The 22,358-nt window shown below is 49.9% G+C and overlaps 1 pseudogene; it reads left to right on the forward strand.

The window, feature by feature from the left end:
• Positions 1-252: 252 nt before the first annotated feature.
• Positions 253-22,176, forward strand: LOC143639818 (ruvB-like 1; annotated as a pseudogene).
• Positions 22,177-22,358: the final 182 nt, after the last annotated feature.

A 22,358-nucleotide genomic window follows, 5' to 3' on the forward strand; every position in this document is an offset into this window, starting at 1 on the left:
GGTAGGAGGATAGCGAGTTCAAGGCAAGCCTCAGCAAAAGTGAGGCCCTCAGTGACTCAAGGAGACCATGTCTCTAAATAAAATACCTAATAGGGCTGGGGATGGGTCTCATGGCTCAAAGGCACCTGGGTTTAATGTCCCCACCAAAAAGACAAGTTTAAAGGCACATCCAAGACTACATGGTCACAACCAAACCATCCTGTTGGCAGCTTGTTGGCTCCTTGTAATCGAAAATGTATTTTAGTTCGCCAGATGAGGCCATCCAGCATTTGCATCATTGTGTGCTCAAGACCACACTGGAAAACAGGGAGAATATCAGAACTAGAACCAGCTTCTGCCCCACAGGCTAGTGGATTTTACCCTACAGTGTTCACTGATCGTCCCCCAGGTCGGCTTCTCAGAGGTGTCACCAAAAGGGCATTGAAAAGAAAATCTAAGAGGAGCTTTCCCTGGGCCATATTTGAAGCAGCAGCTCAAGTTGGCCTTGTCCCAGCAGCTTGGGAGGCTGAGGCAGGAGGATCAAAATATGGAGGCCAGCCTCAGAAACTTAGTGAGACCCTCAGAAACTTAGGAGTCCCTGCGTGGACTGAACACCTGGGGTCTGACCTCATTCTCATTTCAGAGATGAGAGAGGATGAAATGGCACTAAGAGGCCATGGCATTTTCCAGTCCTGGGCCCATGTGAGAGCATTGGATTTTCATTACTTGGTATTTGACCAAATGTCTGTTCCACCTGGTTCTCTTTAACATCTGCCATCAGAAGTTAGGTTACTGAGCATCAATTTATAGTTGACCACAGGGCACTGTCTGGGAAGGCTTGCAGACCAACTCACTGCTTCTAGATTTGGCCTCATGTATTATCTACTATTTACTGGCCTTTAAACATAAAATGAAGGTAATGTAATAAAGCCTTCTGATTTGTTCATGGTGGGTTTTTTGAACCCAGGGATTGAACCCAGGGGTGCTTAACCACTGCGCCCCATTCCCAAGCCTTTTGTATTTTATTTAGAGATAGGTTCTCACGAAGTTGCTCATAGCCTTGCTAAGTGGCTGAGAATGGCCTCCATCTTGCCATCCTCCTGCCTCAGCTTCCTGAGTCTTAGTGATCACAACTGTGCCACACCATGTTCAGCCTGTTAAATAAAATTTTTATATATGGCTTTAAATTATGTTTTCAAGACTATAAAATGATAATCTTTCTTTTCTTGCCTCTGTAGACAGCCTTGGCCCTGGTGATTGATCAGGAGCTAGGAAGTAAAATGCCTTTCTGTCCCATTGTGGGGAGCAAAGTTTACTGCATGGAGATCAAGAAGACAGAGGTACTATCAATGAGTGTCACGTTGGAGTGACAGATGGCTTTTGCTTCTCCAGTGCTTTGAATGCTTTCATCTTAAATATGCTTCTGTGATGTGTTGATTGGACTGCTCGTGTTTTTTTTTTTTTTTTTTTTTTTTTTTTTAGCTGCTGACAAGACAGGCAAGAGCAACCAGCCATTCCAGCCATTCCAGCAGCTTGGGAGGCTGAGGTAGGAGGATCACAAGTTGGAGGCCAGCCTCAGCAACTTAGTGAGGCCCTGAAAAACTCAGTGAGACTCTGTCTCTAACTAAAATATAAAAAGTGCTGGGGACCGGGCTTGGTGGTTGAGGGCCCCTGGGTTTCATTCCTGGTACCAAAATAAATAAATAATATATGAAAAGACTAAGAAATCTACTGGGGGAGCTTTTGATTTAATGGTGAAGAAAAGAAAATGCAGTGGGAGGGTGCAGCGCTTGGAAGTGGGGAGATATAATGGGACCCTGTTTCACACCCCACAGCCATCAGATTTTCTGGTGGCTGGCACTGTGTCTTCCTGTGATGCCTCTCTGAAGGACTGGCTCTGCCTCTTGATCTTCCCCAGCAGGTCAATGTAAGCACTCAACTATGGGTTCTCTCTCTCTCTCTCTCTCAATCTCTCTCTCTCTCTCTCTCTCTCTCTCTCTTTTGGGACCATGGCTGCTGAGCCACTCCCAGCCCTCTGTGACACTAATGTTGAACTAAAGAGTTCTAATTCTGAACTGTGTTCAGAAGCTAAGCTTTGTGTCACATTGAACTTAGGCTTTTTATTTTTATTTTTTTGTACCATGGACGGGGGCAATTCACCCCTGAGTTCTGTCCTCAGCCCTTTTTATATTTTATGTAGAGAAAGGGTCTTGCCAAGTTACTGAGGCTAGCCTCGAAATCTTGATCCTCTTGCCTCAGCATCCTGAAGTACTGGGATTATACATGTGCACAACCACACCTGGGTTTTACATTTAAAATTTTTCTCTCTATTGTTTTTTCTTCATTTCTCCTTTTCTTTTCCCTTTTTATTTCCTATTTTTTCAGGGTCTTATTATGTTTCCCAGGCAGTCCTGAAACTCCTGGGTTCAAACCATCCTCTTGCTCAGTATGCTAAGTAACTATGGCTATAGATGTGTGCTGTGGTGCCTGGATTACTTTTTCTTAATTTAACATGTACCAGTGATTTTATTTAACTCATTAATTAAACATATTCCAACAGCTCAGGATTCTGAGGCAGGAGGATAGCAAGTTGGAAGTCAGCCTCTGCAACTTAGCCAGACCCTGAGCAACTCAGTGAGACCTTGTCTTTAAATAAAATATAAAAGGGGCTGGGGATGGGGCTCAGGGGTCGAGGGCCCCTTAATTCCATTCCTGGTACCAAAAAGAACCACCCAAAAAGGTGACCAGTAAGATATCACAACCTTTCAAATACCTGAATATTAATATTTTCAAGAACTTAAATTTTAAAAACACCATTTTCCTGTGCTGTGGCAAGGGCTCAGTGGTAGAGACCCACCTAGCATGTGTGGGGCTCTGGATTCCATCCTCAGCACCATATAAAAAATAAATAAATAAATAAATAAATAAAAAGGAATTGTGTCCATCTACAACTTAAACAAAAATTTAAAAGAAAACATTTTTGTGAGACAAAAACCTGATAAAACTGGTCTTCACACAGTTGCTTGTGTTTCAAAGCCTCAGCGGAAACAGAAATTCTTTAAAATTTGAAAAAGTAGAGGTCACCAGACATATTTGATGGGAGTCGCCCCTGGGGTGGGGGGGTGGGGGACACAGAAGAAGCTTTTGATGGCAGCAGGTGAGGAGGAACTTCTAGATCCTACCACAGAATGAAAGGGCAAGCCGTGGCCTCCACTCAGACAGAAGCTTTTTGTCCCTGCACCTTTGACTTCCTGTGAAGCTGCAGAGGGAGGGAGAGAGGGTCATCTGTCCCTTCTGTGCCACTCCCTTGGTGTGATAAAGGTCCTTGTCAGGGACTTAGAAACATGAGCCATCAGATGAAATCTGGGTCCTTTGTGCTGTCATGGCCAGAGACAGTGCCTGCAGCCCCTCTCCTGGCCACTAGATGAAACCATGGTCCACTGGGCCTTCCCCTGTCTACTTGTCACCACCAAGAAACTTCTAGACAAATATGAGTGGCTGAGAGATGGGGATGCCTTTCTTCCCCTCCAGGAAAAATTTTATATCACTGTCCCCTGACAGTGAGTATGGGAAGGCATTCCATTTGGAGGAATTGTCTCTTTGCAGAATAGAAAAGTTTCTATTAAAAAAGTCAAAGTAGGTTTAAAAGTCCAGAATTTTCCAAGCATGACAGAGATTTCCTATACCTTCATGTTTTCTGGGAAATTTCTTTTTTTTTTTTTTTTGTATCAGTGTTTGAACCCAGGGGCCCTCGACACTTGAGCCCCATCCTCAGCCCTATTTTGCATTTAATTTAGAGACAGAGTCTCTCTGAGTTGCTCAGAGCCTCAGTGTTCTGGAGGCTGGCCTCTAACAAATGATCCTCCAGCCTCAGCCTCCAGAGCTGCTCGGACTTGAGGTGTGTGCAGGTGCTCTGGGCTTTCCTTGGGAAGTTTGTCTTGGGGTTCAGGAGATGGGAATTTGGCTCATCAAACACAGAATGTGGCTTCTCCTTTGAGTGTTTTCCAAAAGGCCCATTTATAGGCTCTCAGGTGGATCCCAGTCAGAGGAGAGCTGGCCCTTAGCTTCCAGTCTTGGGTGTCCTTGCCCTGGTTGGGTTTCTGGAGAAGAGAAGGCAAGGGATAGTGTAATAAGATAATGCCCACCCTTGAACATTGGAAAGTGGCCTGAGTGTCTGATCCTTTGGCCATGTGTCTCTGCCTTTGTGACATTTCTATATCAGCTCACCCACAGAGCTTGATGGCCACCTGCCAGCAGAAGTCCTCTGTGGCCTTCCCTTTTGTCAGGAAAACAGCAAGCCTCTTTTTTTTTTTTTTTTTTTTTTTTTAAGCAGAGGCACCAGAGATCGAACCCAGGGCATCTAACCACAGAGCCACCTCCCAGCCCTGTTTTGAATTTTTTTAGAGACAGGTTCTCACTGAGTTGACCAGGGACTCACTGGGTTGCTGAGGCTGGCCTCCAGCTCACCATCCTCCTGCCTAGGCCTCCCAACCTGGGATGACAGGTGTGGGCCACCACTCTTTGTAGTGTTGCTCTCCACCCATGATAGTGTCTCTGTGTAGTACTGCAAGGTGACTTGTCAGTTCTTGTACTGTGGCAGTTTGAGGTAAGAAGGTTGTTGGTGGGGGAGAAGATGAATGTGGAGAGAAGGATGTTCCCACTTCTCACTGTGTCCTTAACGTCCATCCATCCCAGGGCTGCAGAAAATGGAGGCCAAGGAGGTCTACAAGGGGGGGAGCATGACCAAGCTCATGCCATGTGAGACCGAGAACCCCATGGGTGGCTATGGCAAGACCATAAGCCAGGTGATCATAGGGCTCAAGACAGCCAAAGGCACTAAGCAGCTCAAGGAGAGTTCGTCCTTGACCCTGCCCTTGGCACTGCGGCACCAGGCAGGTGGTGTGACCTCGGTGTCCCTCTTTCCTTGGCCTCTGCACTGTTGATGCCATATGGAACACTGAGGAAAACACTGTGTAGTATAAAGGGACACCTTGTAGAGAGCTTGGACATAGGTCCCTTTATGAGGTAGTTTTTTTTTCCCTCATTGTTTCTGGGAGTTATGTGGTTAAGTCAAAAAATTGCTTCTGCCATCTCATTCCCCACATGATGTCCATTGGCCAGCCAGTTCACAGTGGAGCATTCCTGTCATCCTAGCCACTCAGGATGCTGAGGCAGTAGGATCACAACGTAGTCAAGGCCCTGAGCAGCTCAGGGAGAGCCTGTCTCTAAATAAAATAAAATAAAAATGGGGATGGGAACACGGCTCAGATGTAAATCACCCCTTAGTTCAATTCCCAATACTGCCCCCTCACCTCCCCAAAAAGTCAAAGTGGACATAATTTTGTTTTCTTTTTTCTTTCTTTTTCATAATATTTTTACTCATCCACTGTTGTTATGATTGACTCAAACTAGCTCTGTACCTGTCCCATGCTGCATAGCCAGGTCCCCTGATGTGGGCTTGGGGAGGTATTTTTACCTGTGGTTCCTCAAAGCTGTGTGGCTGTGTGTGCAGGTGCCATAAATCTCATTTTCCCTGTTTTCCAAATCAAGGTCTCAGGCTCAGAAAGATGCTCTTCATTCATCCTGCATCCAGTGCTGGCTGAGTGGCAGGGTGACTGTGACTCCTCTGGTGCTGAATGACCCCTGTGAGTTCTCTGAGCTCTCTGAGACTCAGTTTCTCTTATCTAGACTACTCTCCATCCACCATAGAATCTTTCCATCTTTTCCCCTTTTGTAATATGATGGTTCTTAGATTCTCTGAAGTGGTTTCTCAGTCACTGCTTTATGAAGATCATGAAAATGTCACTTTTTCCAAGGACTATTTTTCTTTTCCTAATGGGGTCTTCATCTCAGGAGCTTGGCTCTGCAAAACACACACTCTCTCTCTCTCTCTCTCTCTCTCTCTCTCTCTCTCTCTCTCTCTTTAATCCCTCACCACATCCTGTCTACCCTGGATTAATGAGGTTCTGAATAGGTGGCCCCTTCTCAGGAATGACACCATGAGCCAGTTCATCTGGAAAATCAACCATATAAAAGTGCCTGAGAGGAAAAGAGAAAAATTGTCCTCTTCCATGTAGGAGAGAGGACACAGGAACACAGAGAAAATTTGAGCCATCCATTGGTCTGCCTTGTCCAGCTTCTTGTAGAAAAGAGACTAACAGAGAATAGAAAAATTGTCTTCCAAAACAAAGGTAGTACCCACCTCTGATCCCAGAGGCTCAGGATGCTCAGGTAGGAGGATCATGAGTTTATAGCCAGTCTCAGCCAAAGTGAAGCCATAAGCAACTCAGTGAGACTCTGACTCTAAATAAAATGCCAAACAGGGCTGGGGATGGAAATTCGTGGTGGAGGGGCCCTGAATCCAATCCCTGGTACCCCCAGCGCCCCCAAACCCAAGTCCTTTTGGGCAATTTTCCCACATTGATGAGATATATGGACAGAAGGACCTCAGGTGTGTTGTGTGCAGTTGTGAAGTGTGTGACTTTGAAGGAGGCTTACGAATCTTGGCCTGGGGACTCCCCAGCCCTGGTCCTGTTTGCAAAGTGCCCCAAGGAGGCCAGAGTGGCTGGGCCCTAGCAAGCTCCTGGCAGCTCTGTTGGGGGTGCAGTTGTGAACATGATCCACCCATTTTAAGTGTGTGTGGACCACAGGATTTTGATGCATGACATAGTTTATTCTCCCCATCATAATTCCAGAACATTGTCATGAACTTCCAAGGGACCTCATTCCCATGAATGGCCACCTGCTATTCCTCCCCCCTGGCCTTTGGTCACCACATACCAACTTTGTTTCTTGCTTGGCCTTTTGGGAGCCCCGTCCTGCCAAGGGAGGCCTGCACTGGGTGTTAGTATGTGTCGTGACCCCACCGCCCCCCTTTGACTGTAGACTCTGTCTGAGACAGAGTTCAGGTGTGTTTCCACAGAGTGGCCATCTGTAGCAGCTGCACTGGTAGCTTAGTCTCAGGACATGTCTGCCATACAGGTCCTGCAGAGGCTGCTGTACTTGCCCAGTGCATAACCCTAGGGAAGAGCAAGGCCCCATCGAGCACCATCACCCTAAGATGTGTGTGTGCACAGCCCGGGTATGGAAAATGCTACAATTTGCTTTTCTCTGGTTCTTGGGTTCAAACCTAGAGCTGTGGCCATAGTGAACCAGTGCTCTGCCACTGAACTGTGCCCCAGGCCCAGAGACCAGCTATGTGGTCTAGACTGTCCTTCACCTTGGTGATCCTTCTTCCTCAGTCTCCTGACCCAGACAATTTTGGGGGATTTCAACTTATATTTCTCTTCTGAGCTGGACTCTTCTGTGAGTGCTTCTGGGTTCTGTCACATAGAGGAGGAGACCAAGGCCCAGAGATCCAGAATCAAGAGCCACGTCAAATGCAGCCTCAGGTGGCTAAGCAGGAAGCTCTTAACCCAAGGACTCGAGCAGCATTGGTGATCCTGGGGGGTGCTGTCGGGCATGTCCACGGACACAAGTCCCCTCTAAGGGCAGCTGGGTCCCTGTGATAATACTCCTAACACTGCAACCCCTGAAGGCAAGACAAGGAAGAGTAATGGTGACGTTCTCTTGTCTTCTGCAGGAAGACCCAGTCACCCTCAAGTTCATCTCCTGGTGTGCTAAGCCCTTATTCCGGGCTCTTGCGCCCTGCCACAAACCTTCATACCCATCCACTCCTGGGGTAGCTGGCTACCTCAGGTGTCTCTCTGTCTGTCTCTCTCTCTCTTATGTATAGTCCTGTGAACTGAATCTTTAGTGCTTAAGCAACGAGCCAGAAGCCTGCCGTTTTTATATTGCTTTGAATTTTTTTGAGAGAGAGTCTCCCCTAGCTAAGTTGCTGAGGTGGGCCTCCAACTTGGTGATCCTCCTGCCTCAGCCTCCCGAGTCCCTGGGATGACAGTTGTGCACCCCTGTTCCTGGACCATCAGGTCTCTTACAGAAAGATGCCTTCTCTCGGCATCAGAAGGAACTGGAACGTGCATTATGGTTCTCTGAGTCCCCTTTTGTTTTGTTTGGTTTGGTATTAGCTGAACCCCAGCATTTTTGAAAGTCTGCAGAAAAAGAAAGTTGAGGCCAGGGACTTCATCTACATGGAGGTCAACAGTGTTGCTGTGAAGGTATGCTCCTGGGGAGACAGTGCCATGCCTGAGTGTCTGCCAGAGGGAGACCTCAGTGACCGTGGAGTCACATTGCTCAGTGGCAATGTGGTGAGAGAAGTTCAGCAGCTGTCTCTTTACCTAAGTCACCTTGGCTTTTCTCTGTCTTCCTCTCTTGGTGACTTCAGCAGGCAGTGTGTTCAAGACTCAAACCCTATGGAAAACAGGGACCAGACAGCCTTCATCCCTTGCCACTGCACCAGGCAGTGTCTTTCATCTTCCTTTATCTCTCTGGTGTCCTGCCCTGTGTCCTGAGCCTGGGGACTGCACCAGGTGCCTCCTCCTCTAACTGCTGCTGCATCCAATGGTGGCTGCACCTGCCTGGTTTATGGATGAGCCTAAGGCCTTGTGTCACCCATAAATCACCACCTAGAAGAGCCCGGGCTCTAGGCTCCAGTGAGTTGCCTGGATGCTCCTTTATCAGGAGTAAAAAGAAAGGGAAGAGAATTTTCCAGATAGTCTCAGGTGTTGGCTGGGTGAATCTGGAAGCCAAGTGTGGCCCCAGGCTATGGGGTGCAGGTGGAGGGTGCCATTGTATGCCCTCGGTGGGCAGTGGAGACCTTTCTCTCACTGAGCTATATGTGGTTCTTGTGCCGCATGGTCTGCTGACAGAGGCAGGCTACTGCGACTCCTTGGCCACAGAGTTCACCCTGGAGGCCAAGGAGGACATGCCCTCCCCAAGAGCGACATGCACAAAAAGGATGGGACTTTGCATGACCTGGCACCAGTGACATGCCTTGTGGGCCAGAACATTCCCAAGGCCCTGGGAACCAGTGGTCAGGGCCATGCTGTCCTCCAGAAGGGACTCTCGGATTCTCAGCAATGAATGAGCATAACATGAGCTTCGTCCCCTGTCCCAATGTCCAGATGACATCACAGCTGATCTCTTGGCATCGTCTCCCCCTGGCCTCTTGCCAGCCTGCTGAGGGCTGCTCTCCACCTCGGGATGAGGGTTCCTGGCGGAAGCCTTCATAGGGCTTCAGACAGCCTCACAAAGGCCTCTGCCTCTGCAGAGCTCAAACCCCGAGTCCTCCAGCTCCCAGCTGGGGCTACTCTGGGCACTGTTGTGCAGAGAGTCAGGTTTGTTCTTCATCCTGAAGAGGGTCTCCTCCTCCCCACCAGGAATGGGTTTTCTTCCAGGAATCTGTTTTTTTTTTTTTTTGTCTCATGTAACTTTGACCAGGAGAGGCCAGAGACTCTTGGAATTGGAGTTTCTTGCTACTTGGATGGAGGGTTTTGTTTGTTTGTTTGTTTGTTTGTTTTTTGTACTGAAGCTTAAACAACAGAATGCTTACCCAAGGAGCCCCATCTGCAGCCCATTTTATATTTTATTTAGAGACAGGGTCTTGTTGAGTTACAAACATACTCACCAAGTTTTTGAGGCTGGCCTCTAACTTGTGGTCCTTCTGTCTCAGCCTTCAAAATTGCCATGATTTTTAAAGACATGTGCCACCATGCAGGACTCTGCTTGATTCTTGCAGGTCAGTGGAAACCTCGAAGGTATCACCCTGAGTTCAGGAGCTCCTCATCCTTTCCAGGGAATCTGTGCTGGGCCTGTCCACCTCAAGCTTCCAATTTGAGAAATATCAGGGACCTGCAGGAGGCAGGAGGATGGGCTTTGGTAGCTGCCTTAGAAAGTCCTCTCTCCTACAGGGGAAATAAGACATCCTGTCCATGATGGGCCACTTGATGAAGGCAAAGAAGACAGAGATCACAGGGAAGATGCATGGTGAAGACTGAGCAAGGAGACGAGTTGAGACTCTGCCTCTGATGTACTCCCGGGTCTGAGAGTTCCCCCACTGCTCTGCTCTAAGTCTTTACTCCCTTTAGAAGCTGTGGCTAAACTGTGTGCTCTGGACCCACTGAGGTCAGCATCTGCTTTCTTTGAGGTTCCAGAAAGGTGCCGACTTTGACACCAATCAGTGGGTCTCCCTTGCTCCTTTGTGGACTTTTTTTTTTAATTTTTAATTTTTTTTTAATGCCAGTGATTGAACTCAGGGGCTCTCGATCACTGAACCCCATCCCAGCATTTTTATTTTTTTTATTTAGAGACAGAGCCTGGCTGGGTTTCTTTCTAGGTTTCTGAGGCTGTCCTCCAACTTATGATCCTCCTGCCTCAGCCTCCCTGGCTCCTGGGATGACAGGCATGTGCCACTGCACCCGACTCTTCCCCAATGTTATGTCCTTCTCAGGCCCATTACCATTACCTGAAGACGAAAGTTCAACATGAATCCACTTTTGCCTTGAGGCCTCAAAGCAGCCTAAACCTTCTCCATGAGTGGCCAAGAGCATATTCATCTCTGAACTCGGTTCTGACAGCCCCACATCATGGTTCTGGGAGAGGGACAGGCCTCAGATTCTGGTTCTTTGAAAACAGCTCCATCCTGATGACAGGGGGTGCTGGTTTGGAAGGTGAGGCCTGGGACCTGAGGCAGGTCTGCCATTCTGCAGCGGCTGGTGATTCGGGAGAGCTGAGGTTGGGCTGGCTCTGACCCTTTTGCTCAGGTTTCCTTGCAGAGAGGATTCTAACTGCACTTGATAGAAAGTTCATTAACCTGAGAATTGTCATGCAGGGCCCAAAAAAGGGCTCCTTGACTGAGTGCAGCAGAGGAGAATCTGCATAAAAAATGCATCTTCCTGGTCTCCCAAGTGGGGTGTCTCTGCATCAGGCTCAGGGCTCTATGGCATGGCTCCTGGACACTGCACCACACACAGCTTCACAAAAGGCTTTTTGTGGCATTTTGGTGCAATGGTGCCTGTTTTCTTTTTTTTTAGAAGAAGGTATAGGGATTCAACTCAAGGGTTCTTGACCTCTGAGCTTCATCCCCAGTCTTATTCTGTATTTTTTTCAGAGACAGAATCTCAACCTAGTTGCTCAGGGCCTTACTAAATTGCTGAGGCTGGCCTCCAATTTGTGATCCTCCTGCCTTAAACTCCCAGGCTGCTGGGGTTACAGGCATGTGTCACCAAACCTGGCATAATTCTTGTTTTCAAGATGACACCAAACCTGGAATGAGTACAGTACCCAGCCTGGGATCAGAGAGCCATTAGGAGAACCAGGCTGCAGGGTTGGGTCTAGAGAGAACTGAGGTGTGGAGAAGAGAGCAGATGACATTTCCAGCACTGGCAGGAACCTTGTCCGAGGCAAGATCAACAAGGTGGTGAACAAGTACATCGACCAGGACATGTTCGAGCTGGTTTTCAGCAAGGTGTTTGAGGACCAGGTGCACATGCTGGACATTGAGGGTTTCACCTCCCTGCACCGAGTTCTGGAATCTTCCATTGCCTCCATCTTGATTTTTTCCTCCAACCGAGGCCACTGTGTTATCAGTTAGGTGCTGCTGGTTGTCCCTGCTCCCTGGGTCTCTCCTCACCCATGACATCACAAGTCAGGATGGAAAAAAAGGGAGAACATATTGTCCCGGGGAGAAGATAGCAGGGAGGACTGAAGGACGCAGCTTCCCTGTGCCTAATGGGCAGCGTCTCTACGGGCCTCTGATGCTGGACATTCCTGTGGGGAGCAAAGGCCTAAGGAGGTGGTGCTGCTTTGGTGACCTGGGTGTTGGATCCCTCACACTGTCTCCGAGAGACCAACAGATCTCACTTCATCTTTAATAAGAACACTGAGTTACATCCCACCTTATTTCTTGTCATAGGTGGGAACAGAGGTTTGTCTGTAAATTTGTTCTTATTAGCTCCCCGTGGCAGCAGTGTGCATCCTGCCATGTCACTTACATGGGATGTGATTTTCATTCCTGTGGCTGGCCCTGTTGTGAGGGTGTCTCTGGTTGGTGCCAGGGTCCCTGGCCTGAACAGCAGGTGTCTTTCCTATGTGAACATGGGAAAGTTATGTCCATTAATTCCCCTGTCTCTTCCAGTTTCTCCCCTCCCTTCCCGTTGTCTCATTCAGTGAAATTCTATTCTATTCTCCCCTATTGTGAGTCAGCATCTGAATGTCAGAGAGGTCACTCAGCTTTGGTTTTTGGAATTGGCTTACTTACTCAGCATGATCCTCTCCAGCTCCATCCATTGACCTTCAAATGTGATCATTTTATTCTTTGTGGCTGAGTAATATTCATTGTGTATAGGGACCACAGTTTCTTTATCCATCCATTTGCTCTGGGGCACCCAGGCTGTTTCTGTAGCTTGACTACTTTGAGTTGAGCTGCTCTAAACACTGAGGAGAACACAGGTCTTCTCAGGAAGTAAACCAGTAAGAACAGTAAGACTTTCCTGGAGTCACAGTGGGGCCTCTGGCTCCAGCCTGGCCTCAGCCTGCCTTTGAGTATAGCTGCTCTAGGCTGCAGGGACAGGGAGTCTGGTGCAGAATGGCATGGACACATCTTTAGTACAGTGGCCCTACTATCTGTGCCACAGCTGGGAGACATTCCTCCCTGGGCCCCTTCACTGGAGGCCTCCACCTCCCCTCAGGCCCAGCGACTGCAGTGGGCAGGTGGTGCTTTCGGGATTTTCTGTCTTCCTGGTTCAACAGGAACTGGGTCTGGGCCTGCTCTGCACAGGTGGCAGGAGGGCCTATTCCACTCCAGTAGCCGAGGACCAAGGGGACAAATCCCCGAGAATGCATGTTGGGATAGAAATTAGAAAATACCCCTGTGGTCCCAGTATCTCAGAACAGCTAGAACCAGAAGTGACCCCCCATTTGCCTAGACAGGCTGCTGAGTGACAGACAGTGGGAAATTCAGTGGCTCTCTATGAAGAACCCCCATCTCAGGAGTTAAGGGACCACAGCACCAGGCCACCCACGGGTCCCTGGCAGTGGGTGCTCCCTTGCCCTTGGAATCTGAGAAAATGACCCAGGCTCATGGGTAGCATTGTGTGGTCCCCTCAAGTCCCCTGACGTGACTGCACAAGATCAGCACAAAAGTGCCTCTTGCAGACTTGGGGGCAGCTTGTGTCAGTCTGGCCAGCTTCTGGAGAAGCTCAGGGCACCCTGGGTTTCATTGGGGCTCGGGGCTCTGCAGCCACCACCTGATACTGTTAAAGTCCCCTTGCTGGGTCCCTTCACTGGGTCCCCTTTACTGGGTCCCCCCACTGGGTCCACCTTACTGACTCCCCTCGCTGGGTCCCCTAATTTGGTCCCACCTTGCTGGCCAAGGGCTCCAAATGGATACATGGCACCCCATGCTGGGGAGCCCTGCTCACAGCCCCCACCCTAGCATTCTGGCCTGGCCAGCAGGTATCTTCATAGGGTGCTGCTCTGTCCACACTGAGCCCCAGAGAAAGCTCCATGGGAAGGTGACTCTTACATGAGAACCTGCATGTAGGAATGGAGCCACATGGTCTCCAGAACAGGACTCTGGTGGCTAGTCCTGGTGTTGTGGTTGAGCAGCACTGAGAGACATGGCTACTGCCCCTCAAGTCCAGGGGCCTCCCTGCCTCGCAGACCCATGTCTGACCCCAGGGGCTCATGAGGGACAGGGGGAGAAGGGACAGTGTTGGCTGTGGGCTTTTTCTCCTGACTTCCCACGTGGGCCCTCGGGGGCACTGGGATGTCTTGACTTGCTAAGAGCCTGTGGGGCTGTCCTGACTCAGAGACCTGACCAGGCCAAAGCCAGCAAGTGTCTACTCCAGCAGCACCATGCTTCAAGGCGCATTCCCTACCCAATGCATTTAGAGACAGAATCTCTATGAGCTGCTTACTTAGCACCTTGCTTTTACTGAGGCTGGCCTCCAGCTATTATCCTCCTGCCTCAGCCTCCCAAGCTGTTGAGATTACAGGCATTAGCCTCTGCAGCATTCAGTCTTTTCAAGAACTCTTAGGTGGTGAGTCTGGATGACAGCCTTGGCCTTCTGATTTTCTTCTGTGTGGGGCTAAGGAGGGAGCCCATGGCCACCTGTGCCAGGCCAGCTCCAGGCCATAGGCATCAGGCCATAGGAAGTGGTATGGCCTGGTCCCAGTGGGAGCCTGTGGCCCAGTCCCTGGTGGAGCTTTGAACATCCCTCTGGAAATGCAGCTCCTACACCCTGGAAAACTCCAACAGCACTTAGTGTGTCCACAAAATCACAAAACTGCCACCACAGTCGATTTTAGAATGCTTCCATTCCCGTCCCCATCAATCGTCCACAGCCCCTCTGCTGCTGCGCCCCGACTATAACCCAACCTCAGGCAGCAGGAGGCTGCTTTCTGTCCCTTAGCCTTCTGAGGCTGTGTGTGGGGTGTGACTGAGAGGCTTCACCCCTGTCCTCCAGGCCCTTGAATCCCCCATTACTGAGGAATGCCCACTGCGTTGGGGCTTCACCAACTCATTGATCAGTGCACTCATCAGATCCAAGCCTGTCAAGGGATTTGGCTCTGGAACTGACACTGCCGCAGACTTGTGAGGACTGCAGTTTCTTTCTTTTGGATCTGTGTGAAGGGGTGAACCTGCTGGGTCACAAGGCACCTCTGACATTCCAAGGAACTGCCAGTAAGATGGCTTTATTGCCACACTCTTACCAGGAATGTCTGAGGGTCTTGGTTTTTCCACGTACCACTTGACATCTATTACTGTCCACTGTATATGTCCTGGGTGTATGGTGGCCTCCAACTTGATTTGCATTTGCCAAGGGCCAATAAGTCTGTATTTTTTGTGTTTTACTGGCTATTTGTATATCTTTGTAGAAATATATCTTTTTATCCTTTGCCCTTTTTTATTATGTTATCTTTTTATTATAAAATTGTAAGAGCTCTTTATATATTGTGGATACTAGATCTTTTCCACGTGTTTGATTTTTGAGTATTTTTTATTCTTTGAGTAGTGTTTTCAGTGTTGAACAAAGTCTTTGACATAAATGAGTTTTGAATTTTGATCTAAAGCTCCAGTTGATTGTGCTGGAGATGTATGTGGCTCAATGGTAGAGTGCTTGGCCAGCATGCCCATTGCCCTGGATTCCACATCCAGCATCACATACACAGTTAACCTGCTTTTTCTTTTGTGATTTTGGCCTCATATTTAAGATATCATTTTCCAGCCAGGAACAATGGTGCACACCTGTAATTCCAAAGGCTGAAAAAGCTGAGGAGGCTGAGGCAGGAGGATCACGAGTTGGAGGCCAATCTCAGCAAGACCCTAAGCAACCCAGTGAGATCCTGTGGTGGAGTCTCCCAGCACCAAACAAAATCTTCAAAACAGGGGTTCTCTGGGGTAACATTAGGGTCAGTTTATTACCTGTCCCTGGCTCTGCTTTCCTTGGGTCACCCTGTAGCTCTCTGTGGCTGTCAGTGCCCCCTTCTCAGTTCCTAGTTTCCAGTGTCTTGTCTCAGACAAGTGTAGGTGACGGGATTCTTATTGGCCTTCACAGGGGAACTGAGGATGTCCCCTCTCTCTACCGGATCCCCCTGGACCTGCTGGACCATGGGATGACCCTCTACACCATGGTCTGCTCCCCCGCAGGAGATGAAGCAGGTGCGACCCTGCCACCATCCCCTCCTGCCTTCACTTTTGGCTGCTCACCACCCTGAGCAGCTCCTCTTACCCAGAGGCTCTGTCCCCTCGTCTGAAGCATGGATTGGTTACAGGGAAATTGTCCAGTGTCCCAGAGCCTCCATTCTCCTGTGTCTTGCTTGTTCTCACGTTTAACCCCCTTTGGTTAAGTTTGAGGGAGAGAATTAAAAATAGGGACCTGACAACAACCAGGAACTGAACCAGGGCCTTCGACTTAGAGCCTGTCCCCAGCCCTGTTCTGCCTTTGATTGAGACAGGGTCTTACTGAGCTACTCAGGGCCACACTTTTGCTGAGACGGCTTTGAACTCCTGTCCTGGCCTCCCAAGTATTGGAATGGTAGGCCTGTTCTCTGATCCCAGCTGAAGGACTTTGCTGGGGACCTTGCGCCAGTGGTTGTCTGCATAGGGGCTTGCTTCCTGGGGTGCATGCTGGCCTGGTCACCTGGACCCCACCCTGCTGGTCTCACATGCTCTCTTCTGCCTGAGCATTCCTGGCCTTCCTGGATCCCTGTCTCTTTCCCTCTAGATAGCCGGTGGATGGGCTTGGACAAAGCTGTCCCAGCACCTCTCGTGAAACCTGCGGGAGGACTGGGTATCCCTGATCCCTGCGACTCCACCCCTGGAGTGTTTTTATGGCTTTAATTGAAAACAGGGATCCTTGAGACTTGGTTCACGAAGCTGCCAGAGTGAACAATCCCCATGGTGAATGAAGCGCCAGGCCCAGGTGATTTCAACCATGCCACACGCCACTTTATTACCCGGCCTTTATTATCCAGTGCCCCTGGGATCAGAGACAGGTGTCACCGTGACAAATGACATGGCCCTGTTGTTGCTGTGCAGGCTGCCAGATTCTGGGGACACCTTCTGATTTATTAGACTCTCACGTTCACCTCGCAAATATAAATGGCTCCTCTTGGTCCCAGGCTGTGAAGGGAGGCTGGAGCCTTGGGGGCCAGGGTGCAGGGACAGAGGGGGCATGAGGAACTCTTTAGTCAGTGAGCAGGACACTGGCACTGCAGGTGGCCTGGGTCCCCTGAAGGGTGCCGTCAGCCTCCTGCTCCTCAGTCTAGCAGCATTGCTGGGAGCCATCAGCCAAGTAGGTATGACAATTTCCTTGCCAGCTACTCCCATGCTGTCTAGTGGAAGGACTCCTGAAAGGTGACCTTGCTCAAGGACCAGGGCGGATTCGTGTTTAGGGTGTCCCCGGTTTAGCATAATAGGAGATTAGGGTGTTCCCCCTTTAGAATAGTGCGGTTCAGCAAAATAGGAGATAAGGGTGTTCCCCGTTTAGAATAGGGTGGTTTAGCATAATAGGAGTTTAGGGTGTTCCCCCTTTAGAATAGGGCGTATCCTGCTGCCTGAGGTCCTCTTGAGTTCTTAGGGTCAGACAGTATATTTTGGGAGACAGAAGCCCAGTGGAGTGGATTTGGGCAGAGAACGTGGATTTCCCCAGAACGTGTTTGTAGAAGGTCGGTGTGAGTTCAGGAATAAAGAATTGCTGTTTGAATCTACAAGCTGTGTGGAGGCTCATGATTTGTGCCCAGCCGGAGACTGCAGCAAAGCATGAGATGCTGTACATTGTCATTTAAAAGCACTGTATAAAGGGGAAATTTGAGCCCTGTCACTTTTTTTTGGTACCAGGGATTGAACCCAGAGTTGCTTAACTCCTGAGCCCCATCCCCAGCCATTTTTCTATTATATTTAGAGACAGCTTCTCACTGAGTTGCTCAGGGACTCGCTAAGTTGCAGAGGCTTGTCTCCACCTTGAGATCCTCCTGCCTAAGCCTCCTGAGCTGTGATTACAAGCATGCACCACTGCGCTTGGGGCCCAGTTACTGTGGATCATGTTTTTTTTTTTTTTTTTTTCTCCTCTGAAAGATCATTAAGATAGGAGCCCAGATGGAGGAGATCCACATCAGTGAGAAGGCTCTCAACCACCTGGGGGAGATCAGCACCAAGACCACTCTGAGGGGAGGCAGGGGCCTCCTTGGCCTAGGTGGAGGCTACCCAGGGCTCAGGTTGGGTCTGGGCTTTCAGGTGTGACAAGTCCTGGGATACAGTGTCTTAGACTGCTGAGAATCTGAGGTGTCCTGTGAAAATTAAATTGATGAGAAAGGTTTTTCTTGTCCTGCAGCTGATACTCCCTCTGCAGGAGGTCACTAACTCTGCCACCATCTTCTGGGACAGGAAATTGACAGAACCAGTGCCTGTGCCTGGGCTCTGTGGGGGCCTTGCCAGCCCAACCCCTCCCCTGGTCCCTGGCTTCTGTCCAGATGCATGTTGACAGTTGGCTCTCCAGACCAGGAAGGGTGTCCCCCACAGTCCGAGAGGACCTGTGACCCATTTCCTAGCTCCCATGTGTCCCTATGGTCTGGCTGAGCATACAACTGAATCTGCCTTGGCTGGGTGGTGGCTTCACTGACTTTTAACCTCTCTGAACTGGAGATTCATAGGGCCTTGATTTTGTTGATTTATTGTGACATGGTGCTGAGGAGCAAATCCAGAATCGTGCAAGTGCTTGGCAGGCGCCCTTTCACTGAGCCCCGTCCCAAGCCCGAGCCCTCTTTTGCATTTTATTTAGAGATAGGATCTCCCGAGTTGCTCAGGACCTCGCTAAGTTGCAGAGACTGGCCTCCAACTTGCCATCCTCCTGCCTCAACCTCCAAAGCCCTTGTAAGGCCACTGTGCCTGGGTTGACAAATGTCTACACTAGGGTGAATATGTAAGGACGAGAACTCATGTCACATTGGTTGACTCCCTGATGGGGCTGTTACTGTGATGTTCCCAGTTGTGGAAACTCTGTCCTTTGCTGGCTCCACAACAACCAACCAGAGCCAGGAGGGGCCCCAGCTGGCAGAGTCTTGTTGCCAGAGGAGCTGGCAGGACTCCCTCCAGGCCCAGCTGGCTCCTGGCCTAACTTTCCATTGCTGGTTCTTGGTGCAGCTGCTGACTCCAGCCAACCTGCTGCCAAGATCACGGGAAGGACAGCATTGAGCAAGAGCCCATGGAGGAGACCAGCGAGCTGTTAATGACACCAAATCCTCAGCCAAGATCCTGGCTGACCGACAGGACAAGTCCATAAAGAAACCCAGGCAGCAATCCATGCAGACTGCGTCTCCAGGAAGGCAGTGTGCACAGCCTGGGCCAGGTCTCCTCTCTCCAATGAGCTCTGCAATATGGTTAGTTCTGTCTGAAGATCTGTTTTTAGTTTTAAATTATACCTTTTGGGAATGCTTTTGTGGAATCCTCCATCCCCTAAGATGTTTTTAAATAAAATCTTAAATGTTATTTGGATGAAACCACCTCTCCTCCTCCATCTTCCTCCCTCCCTCCCTCTCTCTCTCTCTTTAAACTTTTTATTAGGAGTAGGAATAATTGGAATTAAACTCAAGGACATTTTTATTCAGAGACAGGGTCTCACTGAGTTGCAGAGGCTAGCAACTCAGGCTGGCTGAGTTGCAGAGGCTAGCCTCCAAACTGCAATCCTCCTGTCTAAGCCTCCCAAGTCACTGGGATGAGAGGTGTGTGCCACCATATCCAGTTGGCCATATCTTAATTATCTACTATTGTTATACATATTTCTTCAAACATGGCTTGGGCTCAAGGCCAAAGGTGTGGGGTCTGTTCACTGTCCACAGGAAGTTTGCCTCCGTGTCCCCCACTGTGCACTGTTGAGATTTTTTTCAGGTCAGGCTCTGGGACAAGCTCACTTGTCGCAGTGGACAGTGGGGGCCAGGGTGAATCCTGAACTTTACCTCCACCTCTGCCCACAATCTCCTCATCCACTATATCCCATGTCCCCACACCCTGGCTGCTGAGGTCCTGCACATGTGGGGGATGCCTCTATGTGCTCATGCACACTGTGCTCAGCATATTTGAAGGTACCTTCTGGAATGGCCAGCTGCCAGGGGCTGCCCCCACCCACTAACTCAGTAGCCCTCTAACCCTGAAATGGTCAGTGATGGAGATATGCTGAAAGGACCAGGAGCCAACAAAAGGCTCTCAATGGCCCAGCTGTACCAGCCTGAGAAACCAGAGAGAGTCCTTCTGGGTTTTCTACCAGTGCGCAGTGACACGAGTCACACTGACATCAGAGAAACTTGGTCAACACAGGGTGCTTGACTCGGCCACCTGCGGGCTCCAAGTCAATGAGGTAAATGTGCAGCCCCAGAAGCCGAGCCCATGATGCCGCCATCCACAGGTAGACAAGAGAGGAGGCACCATGTTGGGCTGAAGTGTCCCCTCCACCCAGCCAGGAGGTGGTGGTCAATGCCAACTGGATGTGTCCACAGCAAGCGCCTTGACAGACACAAGGGTGCAGTGGACTCCCCACACCCAGGGTCCCAGTCAGGCCATTAGCTCAGCTGAGGGACACATGCAGAGCACCTGACAAGTCCTCTCTCAAACTGTTGAGGTCACCAAAAACAAGGGCAATTGAAGAAAAGGTCACAGCCCAGAGAAGACTCTAGAGATGAAACAACAAGGTCCCTGGCTAAGATTTTATGAAAGAAAAAGGGGCATCATGTAAAATGGAAGTTGGTGGGTGCAGGTGGTGACTGGGTGCCAACTACAAAAAATGGTGGGTGACACACAGGAATGCTCTGCCACTTTCACACTGCTCCGCAAATCTAAAACTTCTCTAAAATTCTAAGTTGCCACCTTTTTTCACTAGGCATCGAACACAGAGCCTCACATGGTTTTCAAAAGTTCCATGAAGGTGTGTGCAGTGGGGCCAGCCTGTCATCCCAGCACCTCCAGAGGCTGAGAAAGGAGGATCACAATTGGAGGCCATCCTCAACAATTTAGCCAGGCCCTAGGCAACTCAGTGAGACCTTGTCTCTAAATATAATATATAATAGGGCTGGGGATGGGGCTCAGGGTTGAGTGACCCTGGGTTTCATCGCTGATATTCCCCCCAAAAAATGGAAGCCGACTGGCTATGAGAGTCCAGAGTGCCCTGGGCCAGAACCTCTCACTTAGTGCATGGAACTGGCCTCACTTGAGTCCTGGGTATTTGGATGTTGCTGCACATCTTCAGATCTGACCTCTAAGATCAGGTTTTGCCCCCACCCCTTCTCTGACCCAGGCCCCATCCATTCCCAGGAACAGACTGGAGGCCACAGAGACAGTAGGCTCAAGCTGTGAGTTGAGACAGAAGTGCCCTGGTGACCAGAGGGGTGTGTAGTCTACTTCTTAGGTGTTAGGGTGGTGGCCAGCTGGCTCTATTCATGTTGGGTGGACTGGATCTTCTCTGACTCCCCGGCTGCTGGGCCTGATGGTCACATTCATCTCTGAGAGGCAGTTTTTGCAAGTGACCCCTTGCCCACGGGGTGGGTGGAGTGTCTTCCTCCATAATGAGCAGGACACAGCCCATGGGGAGCAAGGTATTTTTCACATCTTATCACGCTGACAGGCCACCTAGTGGCCATGACAGCACCACCATTTTTTTGTGTGTGTGCTATTTCAACTCCAGTCTGAAAAATGGTTGTGATGTTTAGGTGAAGGGAGCAGGGGCTGCTCCCCTGAAGTTGTTGAATTGGTCACAGCTGGGCCCAGGCTCTGGGGTGCCTCCCAGTTAAGAATTTGGTGGCCCAACAATTCCAGCTAAATTCCAGCTCCCTGGGGCCCCGGTGGGAGTGAGAACCCAGGAGAGGAAGGGATTTTTTTTTTCTTTTCTGGAATGACAAACTGAACCCAGCGTCCCTTACAGAAAAAAATCCCATCCCCATTCCTTTACATATTTTATTTAGAGCCAGGGTCTCACTGAGTTGCTCCGGTCCTCTCTAAGTTGCTGAGGATGGCCTACAACTTTCAATCCTCCCTTATCAGCCTCCCAAAATGCTGGGATGACAGGTATTTTCCACACAGCCAGGCTGCTTTCTTTTCTTGAGCATCAGTTTTCCTGTCTGTAAGATGGACCTCCATCTTTTATTGCTGGAGGTGTGTGACCATATACCATGGACCTGGGAGGTAATGTGTGATCAGCCACCCAAGCAGACTGGATTGAGAGAAGCCCCCAGTCCAGGTTCCTCCTGGAAGAGGACTCCGCAGTCTGTCAACAAGAAGAAACCCCCCTGGTTGGTTCCACCCTTCCCTCCCAGACTCAGGGCTTAAAAGATAAATCTCCATTTGGGGGATAAGAACCCAATGCCTGCAGAGGGTCTCAGAGCCTAGAGGAACAGACCAGGTGAAGTCACTGACTCCACCTAGTTTCCCCAATGGAAGAAAGACTCTGGGCTGCTGCCCCAGGACTGCACTGAGGGGAGGGAACAGTGGCCTCCCTTTGTCCCAAGCCTCGGGGAAGCAGAGCCAGGGATGGAGGGCAGTGCCACCCATCTCCTCACTCACCTATTGGTCAGCACTATGCCTTGTCTCCTCCCCAGGGCGATTCACCAAACTGCCACCTCCCACTTGGAGGAAGGCAGGAGGGTTGCCAGGTGCAGGGGGCCTCTGTTGGCCTCATTACTTCAGTAGGTGGTCATCAATAGGTAGTACGATATGATGGGCCAATGGGCACCCATTGATTGTCTGCTCCATCACCAGCTGTCACAGTCACCATCATGCCGCTCGCTGAACTGTCAGCCTTGTGTGATTAATGGGGACACCGGCGGCAATGGGGAGAAACTTGAGAGACACTGTGCTGAACACAGGGGACACAGGGCAGATGTGGGCCTGGGGACGTGCAGGGAGACCCCTAGAGCTCTGCTACCGCACAATGCTCACCCAAAGACCAGAGGGACTTCAGCATGGTTGGGAGCGGGAGCGCAGTGATAATCAT

This window comes from Callospermophilus lateralis, chromosome Y (genome assembly GCF_048772815.1).
Source record: "Callospermophilus lateralis isolate mCalLat2 chromosome Y, mCalLat2.hap1, whole genome shotgun sequence".
In the NCBI taxonomy this organism is placed as follows: Eukaryota; Metazoa; Chordata; class Mammalia; order Rodentia; family Sciuridae; genus Callospermophilus; species Callospermophilus lateralis.